This window comes from Heterocephalus glaber, unplaced genomic scaffold (assembly GCF_053883595.1).
Source record: "Heterocephalus glaber isolate CG9 unplaced genomic scaffold, H.glaber_assembly_v1.0 deba00001547, whole genome shotgun sequence".
Taxonomy (NCBI): Eukaryota; Metazoa; Chordata; class Mammalia; order Rodentia; family Bathyergidae; genus Heterocephalus; species Heterocephalus glaber.
In genome coordinates, this window is record NW_028258340.1 from 7,598,343 (window position 1) to 7,611,403 (window position 13,061).

Sequence of the window (13,061 nt, forward strand, 5' to 3'; positions counted from 1 at the left end):
GGGCCTCCTTCAAGGTATGTCTCTGTTGTCACAATAGACAATGTGGGCAGCAGTGTGCAGTTATAGGTCAATGAGTCTCAGTAAGCCAGTCACAGACCTGTGAGATTCAGGCAGATTTCTGGCTGCAAGTCCCAAGTTGAGCTCCCTGTCCTCCTGCAGGGTTGAACTCTGCAAGGTTCTACTGCAGGTTCCAGCTGCCTTTCCCCTGAAGATAGTCCAGGTTCTGATGGGAGGTGATGATCCCTCCAACTTACCAAGCACAGTGGTCTGGTGTGCCTTTACTGCAGAGATTCTCTTCACTTTTCCAGTGGGCTTCAATTTTCATCAGGGAGCCTGAGAGAGGCCCTCTGTCTCTTGTTCACTTCTACAGCTCAGGACAATGGCCTTTATGCTCCCCTGTGCCTCTGTAGTGTGGATCCAAGTAGCTGTACAGCCAAGAGGCCCAGGGGGAACGGGGGCTGTTGTTGCAGACACCCACACAGCCAAGCTGGAGGCTGGTGGGCATGCCCAGGGGTCCTCACCAGCTCGGTCTCAGGCTCAGTCTCTAGCTTGGTCTCCTGGTCGAAAGTCTTTCATCTTTTTTTAAGAATATTATTCAGAGGCATTAGATGCACTTACACTGTTCTGCAATCATCACCACTATCTTTCACTAGAACTTTTGTATCATCTCAAACTGAAACTCTGTACCCACTAAATAGTAGCTCCCCATTCCTTCTTCTCTCCCCCAAAATTTCCCCTTAAGCTGTTTTGAGTTAGATTTTTGTACTTGCAATCAACAACATATACAATTATTGTATATAATAAGAACTATATAACTATTCATACATGTTGACACAGTAATTTTATTCTAGGGAATATAACTCAAAGAATCCTCCATCTCCTGCACACAAAAATTATATTGAACAAAAGCATTCATAGCAGGCTATGAATGATAATGAATTATGAAAACAACATGAAAATATGAAAATACCATAATATGAGGGGAAAGAATAAAAAAATTTAACCATGTAAAATACAAAAACATATAAAGTAATATGAAGTTTTTAAAAAGCAAGAGAAACAGCAGGTACACACTAATTATAACTAACTAAGGATGGACAACCGAAAGGCATATGTCACAAAGAGGGTATTCAAATGGCCACCAAGCCCATGGAAAGTTGCTCAACACCATTAGTCATTAGGGAATTGTGAATTAAAACCATAATACTCTATGACTTCACATCCACCAGATTTCTCTAATAAAAAAGACAATACCAAGTGTTGGCCGTGATATAAAATAACTGGAATTCGCCCACACTGCTACTGCTGGTCAAATTGGTACAACTGTGTTGGGAAACTGTTTGGCAGTATCTATTGCGTTTCAGGGCACACACCCAGGAGAGGTTTGCACATTCATACATTCCCATCAGCGCTATGGCTTCTAGCCCCAAACTGAAAACTACTCGAATGGACACTAGCTGTAGAATGGATGGATAAATTGTGACTATGGTGTTTCCACAGTGGAATATGTACTGGGTGGCAATTCATGGCCTGTGGAGGAGTCCACCCTGCTGTCTGTTTTTTTTGTTTTTGTTTTGTTTTGTTTTGTTTTGATACCGGGGATCAAACTTTGGACCTTGTGTCTACGAGGCAGGCGGCGGCACCACTGAGCTAAATCCCCGGCCCTGCTGTCCGTTTTTTGGCAAATAATGTTTTATTGGCACAGAGATGTGCTCAGGTTTTTATGTATAGACCTCTTTCACGTTGCAATTGCCTTTGCAGCAGAAACCAGACAGCTCACACGCCAGAAGTACTTACTATTTGACACTGTACAGAAAAAGTTTGCTAAGCTGGGCTCTACAGCAATGAGAAGCGATGAACAACAACTATATGGAGCAAATGGATGAATCTCACAGACTTAAGTGGAAAAAAAAGCCAGTTGCAAAGAGTACACGGCATGTGTCTCCATAGACATCAAGTACTGAACTGTGCGCAACTATTCTATGCTGTTAGGAGTCCAGGGGGCAGTTATCTTCAGGGAGGTAGTGTCTGAAACAGGGCTTGACCGGAGATTCTGAAACAGTGGTAATGCTCTTGTTTTTGTTTTTTTTGCTTTTGTTTTGTCTGCTGGGCATGGAACCCACCCCTCGCTCCCGCTAGCACACTCTCGACCCCTGAGCCACACCTGAGCCCCTCAGTCTCTTTCTTTCTCTTGCTGCTGTTTGTGAATATTGACCAAGGTATGTCTCTCTGCCATGTGTCCTTTTCTGTACATATGTTATACTTCAATAAAAAGTGTAAGAGGGCCGAGGATTTAGTTCAGAGTTTTCGCCGCCTGCTGCGAAAGCGCAAGGACCCAAGTTCGATCCCTGATACCAAAAAAAAAAAAAGTGTAAGAAAGTGTTGAGGGTATAGTTCAGTGATAGAGCAATTGCCTGATATGTGTGAGGCCCTGGGTTTGATCTCCTGATCTCTGGCACTGGACCAAAGAAAGTATAACAAGATAATGATTGAGAGTAGGCAATTTCTGGGAAAAAATATGCATTAAATGCAAAATACTATCTCAGATTGGATGCTAGACAGCTCTCTCACCAAATATGACATTAATGGAAAAACAGGCCAATTGAGAACACTGTACAGTTTAGTTAATAGTAATTTGCCAATTGTTGGTTCCTTCATTTTGAGTAGCACCATATATATTGTGCATGATGCTAGCTCAATGTGGGACACACAGGAACTCCGCACTATCTTTACAACTTTTTATAAATCTAAAGGTATTCCAAAATTTTTTTAAGTTTTTTTTCTTGTACTGGAGATCAAAGTTTTTAAACTATATACCTCTTTACACCCTTAAAAATTATGCAGGACCCCAAGGAGCTTTAAAAATTATGAAGTATCTCCAAAGGGATCCTAAGACCAAAACATTTGTGAATGATTGCTAGTTATATAGTTATGTGGGTTTTATCTATCAATATTTACTATATTGGAAATTAAGCCATGGGCCGGGGATTTAGCTCAGTGGTGCTGCACCTGCCTGGCAAGCACAAGGTCTTGAGTTCAATCCCCAGTAGCCAAAAAAATAAATAAATGAATAAAATAAAATAAAATGTTTTTAACAAGAGCGGAGGATGTAGCTCAGTGGTTGGCTCTTGCCTAGCATGTGCAAGGCCCTGGGTTCCATCCTCAGCACTATTAAATTCCATAATTAATTGAGTGAATGATTAAAACTGAGAGACAAAAGAATCCCTTGAGCCCAGACGTTCCAGACCAGCAAGACTCAATCCTCTTTCCTCCTAAAAAAGAAGAAGGGGTCGGGGATTTAGCTCAGTGGTTCCGCCGCCTGCCTCACAAGGGCAAGGACCTGAGTTTGATCCCCGGTACCAAAAAAAAGAAGGAATTTAAGACAGAGAATTTTAAAAAATAAATACCAATGTAAGATAAAAAGAATAAATGCATTGTATATTAGCAAAAATAATATATTTTTATGAAAATAACTATATTTTTCGAAATAAAGAAAATTAGAAGAACAGCATTGTTTCATATCTTTGCAAATCTCTCGAGTCTTTGCCTCCCCCTTCAGTGCCTTTTGACAGCAAACATCATGTCTTCCCAAAAAATCCCTGTCCTCTTCTAAGAGAACCCCGGAAGAGGTCTCAGGGGTCCCCAAAAGTCCACAAACCACACTTCAGAACCACTGCTGGATAAAAATGGATGAAACAATATTGTATTGCATTAGATTCTTTGTTCTATACAATTGCTTAAATTGGATCTTTTTTTAGTGGTTAAAAACAGAGTCTTCACAGGAAGCTAATTTAGCATCTGCCAAGAGGCCAGCAGCTCTTGCTGGAGACTATTTGCTCCATCTTGCCTGCAGTAGAAAGAGGCTGCTGTCTTGGTTGCCAAGGACACCTTGTCCCCAATGGAACGTTCTGGTCGCCACCTAGAATTCCTGCGGATGTCAATGTAGGGATTTTAGATGCAACGTCAAGCGACTGTCGTTGAGGTCATGGGTGAGAGGGGAGTAGAGCCCGTTTGGGTGTGATTTCAGGGGGTCAGATGAGAGCTTTGAGCCCTCGGGGCCTCACTGCACAAATGTGCCCGTGCCTGCCCGGTGGGGAGCGCTGCCAACAGGGATCACCGGGGGCCGGGACAGCGCAGGCTCCTGCCAGCCTGCACCGCCCGCCAAGCGCCAGCTTCTATTTGTTTATTCTTTATATTAACTAGATTGGCCTTTGAACTATTAAAGTGTAACCTGTGTAAAGGGAAAATGCACAGAGCATGAGCTAAATTTCCACAAAGTAAGCACATCCGGCCGGCCTTTACCCCGGAACCCCCCAATGGAGCCCATTCCCAGTCCAGCGCGCCCCTCATCCCTCGCCCCAGATCACTACAGGCTGGGGTCTAACATCATAATTACTGTTACTCACGTAAATGAAATAAATTTTATATCTTAGGAGGTGGGGTAGTAGAGATTGAACCCCAGCACAATCTACCACTGAGTTACATCCTGACCACATACCCCCTCGGTTCTCTTCTATTTACTAACTTTTTATTTTTTGAGGTAGGATCTCAATAGCCAGTCCAAGTTGGCTTCAAACTTTCTATCCTCCTGCATCAACCTCCCAAAGAGCTGGGATTACAGGTGTGCACTGCCACGCCTGGGTAAACTAACACACATTTGGCATATGGCTTCTCTTCCTCAAACTACATGCTAACGTGTAGTTTGTTCATTCTCACTGCAGGGTAGTGAACGTTCCATTGTGTGAATTCCATTGGATTCCATATTCTTATGATATGATACTCATATTTATATGATATAGCATTCCAGTATATGATTCTGTTGTGTGCCTATAGGCCAATCTGTTTATCTATTCTACTACAGACGGACACCTGAGCTATGCTCAGTTTGGGGCTATTATAAATAAAGCTGCTATGAACATTGTTGTAGAAATTTTGGGGAAACATTAGCTACTTTTGTTTTCCAGTGTTAGGGATGGAACCCAAGGTCATCTTCAGCATGCTAAGCAAGTGCTCTATCTCTGAGCTACACCCTAGCCCTACAGTATTTTTCTTCCTTTTTTCCTTCCTTTTACTGGAGATCAAACCCAGGACCTTTGCACTGAACTACATTCCCAACCCTTTTATTAAAATTTATTATTTTAGGAAAAGGTTTTGCTAAGTCATTGAATTGCCCAGGCTAGGCTGAACTACCAATCCTCCTGCCTCAGCCTCCTAAAGTGACTGGATTACAAACTTGAGCCACCATGCCCAAGAGATAGTTTTAAATATAAACTTATCATAATCATTAAAAAAAACAGTACTGGGCCAGGGATTTAGCTCAGTGGTTCTGGCGCCTGCATTGCAAGCGCAAGGTCACAAGTTTGATCCCTGGTACCCCCCCCCAAAAAGTACAGAAGGTTATAATGCGAAAAGTAGAAATTGCTTTCCTTCTTTTAACTCTTTTATTATAAGCTCTATTAAGGTTTTCATGATTCCTTCCAGAATTGTTTTTTTCTGGTACCGAGAGTGGAACCCTGGGCCTTTGCACGGAGCTACATCCCCAGCCCCTACTCCCTTTTTTAAATTTTTGAGACAGGGTGTTGCTAAGTCATTAAGTAGCCCAGTCTGGGCTCAAATTTCTGATTCTCCTGGCTCAGCCTCCCAGAGTGTTGGGATCACAGGTGTGCACCCCCACACCCAGCTCAGAAATTTCTAAGCATATAAACTCACAAACATGTCCACACAAATGAGATCACTCTATTTACACTCAGGTTTTTTCTTTTTTTCACTTCACAATTATTGCAGAGATTTTATTACGGAGGACAGGCCGGAATATGCTAAGGGAATAGGAAACATGCACAGTGGTTTACAATTACAAATGTTTAGCTGGAAACTTAGCTCAGTGGTTCCAGCGCCTGCCTTGCAAGCACAAGGACTGGAGTTCGATCTCTGGTACCAAAACAAACAAACAAACAAACAAAAACCAATTACAAATGTTTATTTCCCAGTCAGACTACATCTCCAACCGAGGCACACAAGAGGGTGCTAGGAGATCTGGGTGCCATTTCAACCTCTTGTGCATGACATGGGCCAGGAGAAGGGAATGTTACACACCAGCACTTAATGAGCCGTCCCCCCCACAGAGGACATACGTCATTTCTGCTGAGCTCTCACTGGCCACAAGCAGCGTGACCACACCTGTCTTCAAAAGGGGTGGGAAAGTGCAACCCTATCCTGTATGGAAAGGGAGAAGAAAGGCAGACCTTGGGGAGCATCTTTAACAATGACTGTCACAGAGAGATCGTTCCACACCAGTATCCATAGCTCTACCTCATTCTGCCATGGTAAAGCTGGGCTGTAAGTTAGATAACCCTACCTAGCCAATTCCTATCATTATGAGGCAGGAGATTAGGGTGTGGCAGGCCATCTGGGCCAATGGATGTGATCTGTCAGTCACAGAGAGCAGAACACAGTTTCCAAACCCTGTACGTGGAACAATCAGAAAACGCTATTTTCAGTTCCTCTGCCTTGAGATCAAGCAAGTTTTTGATGGGATGGCCCAGATCCGACGTCAGAGTGGGGATACAAAAGACAGCCTCCACCACTGTGTTCTCTCCTTCTCAGTGGCCCACTCCCACCTTATAGATACTTCATTTCCCACCTTTAATTGGTCCATGTTCACTCTGCAGAGCATATTTCTTTTTCTTTTACCTTTGATAAATGTAAAACCTCGCTACCTTTTGCTTGTATGTTGTCCAATTCTTTGTTCAGGACAGCAAGTACCTAGAAAGATTCTCTAGAAAGAGCCCAGCCCAGCCCAGAACCCTGTTAACACTTGGACAAAACAAGCAATAGTACAAGGAAACCCTTTTCTTTTTTATTTGTTTTTTGAGACAGTTCTTGCTGTATAATTCAGGCTTACCTTGAACTCACTATACAGCCTAGGCTGGCCTCAAACTTGTGACTTTGATCCTCCTGCCTCAGCCTCCCAAAAGCTGGGATTATAGGCATGTGCCACCATGCCTGCTCCTTTACTTTCATGTTTACCCATTGTTTCAGAATATCTGTGGGATAAATTCCTCAAAGTAGAATTGCTGGATCAAAGAGTTTGTACATTTTTAAATTATGCTAAATACTGCTGAATTGTTAGGCATTGTTAAATTATCTCCCAAAAGAGTTGCTAATTTGCATGCATACCGAAAGAGAGACTTTCTATTCCCACCATGTCCTAGTTATAACAAATTTTTAATTCTTTGGCAATTAGAAAAACTAAAGTAGTTGTTTTGATTTGCATTTCTTTAATTAAGATTTATGGGTAGCATTTGTTCCCCAGTACTGAGGATGGAGCCAAGAGCCTCGCACATGTTTGGCAAGCCTCTAGTGCTGAACTACATTTCTGTCCCTTTCTTTTAAAACATTTTTAAGACAGGGTCTCTTTTTTTTTTTTAATTAAATTCTTTTATTGGTACCTTGTAGGTATACAACACAATTACATTTCTCATTGCGAATTGTACCTTTACATAATGCATCTTGGTTCTTATTTTTTCCCCATTCCTAGCCCTCCCTTCACACCCTCCACCCTTCCCTATTTACAAAGACTTTATTTCCATTTTTTCCATTTCTCATCATTTTTCCTTTCCCTTCTTTCCTTTCCCCTGCCCCTCCCACTACCCCTACCCCTTTGGACCTTTTCTTCCTATTTTACATTATCGATTATTCATTCTAATCATTGGTACATTTTAGGTATACAATATAATGACATTCATCATTGGAAATTTGCACCTTTAGGGTCTCTTTAAATTGCCCAGGCTGGCCTAAGGCTTGTGATCCTCCTGCTTCAGCCTCCTGAGTAGGTGGGTTTACAGACGTGCGTCACTGCACCTGGCTGTGTCTAAAATCTCATGAGATGCTCATTAGCCAACCTGACTCTCGTGGTGCCAGGGATCAAACCCAGAGCCTAGAGCATGCTAGGCACGTGTTGTACCACTGAGCTACATCCCCAGCCTCTGCCCAGGATTTTTAGTCGCATTTAGTGGAAGAAGCAGGCTAGGATGTTCTTAGTTCATCTTAATCAGAAATAGAACCTACATTTATTTTGAATTCAGATTTACAGAACTAGTACAGAGGCTGGTCCTCACTCAACTTCTCAACCTACCTTTTGTGTGTGTGTGCATCTGTGTGTGTGTAACTGAATATATTACTGAGGACCGAACATAGGGCCTTCACAATGAGCTATATCCCCAGCCTTTTTCTTTTCTTTTTTTTTTTATTTGTTTAGCGGTTGTATTTATTGAATTACTAAATATTTATTATTTGCTATATAACAGGGAAAAGGACAAATAGTTTTATTCTTTCAGCAATGCCTGAGTCTTCATCATATAAAATGTATACTGCTGAGTTAGTATCCACACATTCTTCAATCTTCATGTACAGTTTTCTCACGTGTTTTTTAAAATATTCCATAGTGCTGTAGACCACCAAATAGTCCAAATGCTGTCATAAACACTAGGGGAATTACCATTCCTTTTATGTTCTTGTGACAAAGTAAGAACCAATGAAGTAAAACCCTTCCTTTCTGTGGCAGTGGAACAGTATGATACTTGACTACCAGGCGTCCATTTTTAGAAAAAGCCAAACCACTGGGATATATAACACCACATATTATGCTAACCAGTGAACTTCTCAGAACACAATTGTCCTTGCTTATATTACCTGAATACAAAGTATCAATTACAAGGAACTTGTAAGTAACTATGGTAGACAAAAATGGAAGTGCAGTTAATGATGCATATGTCTTCAAAGCATCATGTTTAACATTCAAGGAGTATCTCAAAACAAAGTTTGACAATATTCCAGAGAAACTAGATGATGTTGCAAGTGTTGCAATTCCATGAAGATCTAAGGTCTTGTCTTTCCTAAGATCCTCAAATTTTTTTTCTATGATTTCAATAACCATTGATCTTCTGAATTTTGCATCTCCTAGAGAAGAACTGGAGTGAGCATTTGTATATATTGCTGTCTTCATGACCTTGTGAGCTTCTTCGCCTCCCATCAGCAGCTGACTTGCATACTTCAAGTCTGCTCCAGGTCGTCGCCCAAGCACCGCCATCTTAACGGCTCACGTGACTCCCCAGCCTTTTTCTTTTTTTTCTTTCTTCTTTTTTTTTTTTTTTGAGAGAAGGTCTCACTAAATCACTAAATTGCCCAGGCTGGGCCTCAACTTGCTTCCCTCCTGCCTTAGCCTCCCAAAGTGCTGGCATTATAAGTGGGCACCATAACTTCTGGCTAGAATTTATTTTAAAAGGCTTTTCCCAACCAAAATAAATTTTGTTTATTCCCTGGGTTTTTTTCTAAAACTTTTCTATCCTTTACTCTTAGAGCAGCTCTCTGTCTAAAGGGGAGCTTAGTGTTATGTTACTAAATATAAGTTTCGTACAGAACAAGAACAGGGGTGGAGAAACAGTGAAGCAAAACTTTAGATTATTTTGCATCTGCACTGCTCCCCCGGATACATACATGTTGGTCTTTTAAAAATCTTTTCATATATTCACTCAGTTCTTTCTCCAGGAAAACACCATGAATGGCCTAATTACAGTTGTTTCACTTGGAAACAAATTATCTGGGTCACAGGGGCTGTTCCTGCCTCCTGTGCAAGCCTTGCTTCCCGCGCACAGAGGCCGTAATTATAGGTGCATTCAGCTGAGCTGACGTAGCCACCAGCGGACACCATGGAACTGGTTGTATAAAAGAAAGATTGAGATCACCGAAGACGGCTGCTTTGTGTTTGTCTTTTCCTAAAACTGGGAACTTTGGAAATCCACAAGCTAAAAGCCTATGACATCTAAATTGAAGTAAAAAGAAACAAAAAAGAACAAAACTGTAGGTTCTCACAGGAAAATAGTTTTCTGGTTTCAACTTCAACAAGAGTCACTAATGTGAAATCTGGGTTCTTTATTTTTGTCTTCATTTTCACATTGCTGGGCCTGGAACCCAGGGCCTCATACATGCAAAGCATGTGTTCTATCACTGAGCCACACCTCCAGCCCTTATTCATGTAACTTGGAAGTGCGGACTCCAGTCTGTTCAATGCATCCTACTTGGGTGCTTATTTAATCTCTATATCCAGGTAATTTTTTTTTTTGGTACTGGCAATCAAACTCAGGACCTTGCACTTGCAAGGCAGGTGCAGCACTACTGAGCTAAATCCCTGGTCCCTTATCCAATTTAGAGTTTAATTTAAACTCTAGAGTTGCTGCATGTAGTCACAGCTACTTGGTAGGCTGAGGCAGGAAGATCTCAAGTTGGAGTCCAAACCTGGGCAACTTAGTGAGACCCTGTTTCAAAATAAAAAGGGCTGGGGATGTAGCTCCATGGTAGAGTACCCCTAGGTTCGATCCTCAGTACTGCAAGAATAAATAAATTAAATTTAGTCCTCCCACCAAGACCCTTGCGTATGTACACTAGGATGCACATGCAAAAGCAGCTACACAGCCTCATGTGGTGGCACATGCCTGTAATCTCAGCTACTTGGCTGGCTGAGATGGGAGGATGGCAAGTTCAAGGCCAGCTGGGCTACATAGTGAGGCCCTGTCTGAGGAAAAAAATAAATAAAAAGAATTCTCAGCAGACAAGAATTGTCTGCAGGCCAGTCTGCCCCCTTTTATTTTAGGAATCCAGGTAGGGTTGCTTGCTAAAGTCTAGGATACCCAATAGATTCGAATTTCAGATAAACAATGAATAATGTTTAAGTACATTTCAGATATTGCATGGAACACACTTATACTGAAACTGTTATTCATTGTTTCTTTGAAATTAAAATTCAACTGGACATTTGTGTTTTTATTTGCTAAAGCTGGCAACCATAGACTGTCTAAGACAGGAATATAAAAGGAGGTCCCTGTATCATATGTGTAAAGACAAAGTCATACAACAAACCGGCAGTTAAATAAAACATCTTGCTATCATCTGCATCTTCAGGGTTCTGTTGCTGGGCGCCTGCAGAGCCTGAGAGTTGCAGCTACCAGGAGATCATCTTAGGTTCCCTGGAGGGGGTGCTCCTGAAGGGGCTGTGGGACCCCAGCCTTTTCCTCTGTTTCTCTTGCTCTCTATGCCCGAGGAGAACAGTTCTGCTCCACCATGCATTCCTCACTGGCTCAGCCGGTGCCCCACCAGAGCCCTAACAGCCATGGTCCACCTGACCACAGCCGGAACCTCAAAAACTATGAGCCAAAAGGAACCTTTCCTCTTTATAATATGATTATCTCAAGCATTTGCTACAGTTACAGACTAAGTGATACTCTGTTTCAAACTTGAAAAGAAAAGGCCGCGGATTTAGCTCAGTGGTTTCACCACCTGCTGTGCAAGCGCAAGACCCGAGTTTGATCCCCAGTACCCACCCCCCCAAAAAAAAATTAAAAAGAAAAGGGCCTGGTCATGTAGCTCAGTGAGGAGGCCCTAGGTTCAATCCCTAGTAATGAAAAAAAAGAATGCATTTTGGGATTTAGTTCAGTGTTAAAACATTTGCTTAGTACCTGAGAGGTCCTAGTTCAAGCCCTAAGACTGTAAAAAAAAAAAAAATTCGGGGCAACCCACTTTCTGGTCCCCCTTCTGTGTCTCTTAGGCAGAAGCTTTCTTTCTCCCAGTAAATATTTCCTACTCTTAACTTCCGTTGTTCCTAGAATTCATTCTTTGATTTTAGAGAACACGAACTTGCGTTTCAAATATCTAGCAGGTTCAGGAATTACATCTTTTCTCCCTATATCATTTTGGAGGTCTTCCACTGAGATTACTGGTCGGAGGCATGGTCTTAATCATTTATGTGTGTAGGGGAGAAAAATGCCTTTTCTAGAGGTAGGGGCTTCCGGGCCGCCGTTCCACCGCTCCCAGCCCACAGGAGGTGAGCCACATGGGCGCCAACTGCACACCCCTTCTCCCCCAACCCCGTCGAAATGAGAAGACACTTAAATAAGTCTCAAAACCAGACTTCCAGATCACCTACAGCAACCCCAAAGGGAAATGAGATGCAACACTCTGATACTCAACCACCTGGACTCCCTGAACTGGCAACAAAAGAGGATCTGGAAAAAATGAAATGAGAAATAATTTCTCTATTAACAGCAGAGATTGTGCCCATAGTACAAGACATGATTAATAAATCTAGAGAGGACACAGATAAGAAAATAGAGGAGCTGAAGAACACGATGGAATTCCAACATAGAAAACAAATGGAATCCATAAAACAGATACAAACAGGTTTCCAGGAGATTAAAAACTCCATTGAAAGTCTACACAGCAGAACGAGCCAATGTGAGGACAAGATTTCAGATATAGAAGATAAGATTGCAATTAGTGACCAGGAAAAGAAAAATTGCTTCAAAGTTGTAAGGGACCACGAGAAATCAATCCAGCGGCTGCTAGATGATGCAAAGAAGAATACCATAAGACTGATTAGAGTCAACAAAGAAACAGGAGAGAATGCAGATGACATCAAAAAACTTCACAGAAGTGATGGCAGAAAACTTCCCAAGCAGAGGAAAAGAGCCTGACATATAGATAAGTGAGGCATATAGGACTCCAAACAGTCTTGATGAAAAAAAAATCTACACATGGGCATATAATTGTTAAGATTCCAGAAACCCAACAGAAGAACAAAGTTCTACAAGCAGTTAGAGAAAAGAAACAAATCACTTACAAAGGAAAGCCCATCAGAATCACAGCAGACTTCTCAACACAAACCCTCAAGGCAAGAAGAGCTTGGGGTGATGTATTCCAAGTCCTAAAGGAAAACAGCCTCCAACCCAGATTGATGTACCCTGCAAAACTACCTTTCAAAATTGATGGAGAAATAAGATACTTTTATGACAAAGAGCACCTTAGGAACTTCATGAATACCAAACCAGCACTACAAAAATTTTTAGATAATATCCTAGGAAGAGACAATGAGGATCACAACCCCAGGAAGCCCAGCAGAATGAATCCATCAGGCAGGACAAGAAATTAAATGTAAAGGGGGAGAATCCAACAAAAAGAAAAAGTCATGAACTTCATCTCCCTAATGAGTGTATAATTCAATCTTGTTATTG

At 41.8% G+C, this 13,061-nt stretch overlaps 1 pseudogene; it reads right to left on the minus strand.

Moving 5' to 3' along the window:
• Positions 1-8,395: 8,395 nt before the first annotated feature.
• Positions 8,396-9,088, minus strand: LOC101706998 (complex I assembly factor TMEM126B, mitochondrial pseudogene; annotated as a pseudogene).
• Between the last annotated feature and the right edge of the window lie 3,973 nt (positions 9,089-13,061).